Below are 251 nucleotides of genomic sequence, written 5' to 3' on the forward strand. Positions count from 1 at the left end.
CCCTCCCTCCCTCCCTCCCTCCCTCCCTCCCTCCTTCCCTCCCTCCTTCCCTTCCCCCTTTCCCCCATCCTCTCAACCTTTCCCTACCACTGTGTGACCTCCCCTGACCCCGATCAGCTGCATCATGCGACTGGTCATGGTCAGTTAGTCATGAAAAGAGAACACATTGTAACCCCGGTTTTTATGGCAATATTTCATAAGGAGGAAATATTCCCTCGTAAGATTTTTTTTTCCTCTCTCCCAGGAGGCCA

This window comes from Penaeus vannamei, chromosome 9 (assembly GCF_042767895.1).
Source record: "Penaeus vannamei isolate JL-2024 chromosome 9, ASM4276789v1, whole genome shotgun sequence".
In the NCBI taxonomy this organism is placed as follows: domain Eukaryota; kingdom Metazoa; phylum Arthropoda; class Malacostraca; order Decapoda; family Penaeidae; genus Penaeus; species Penaeus vannamei.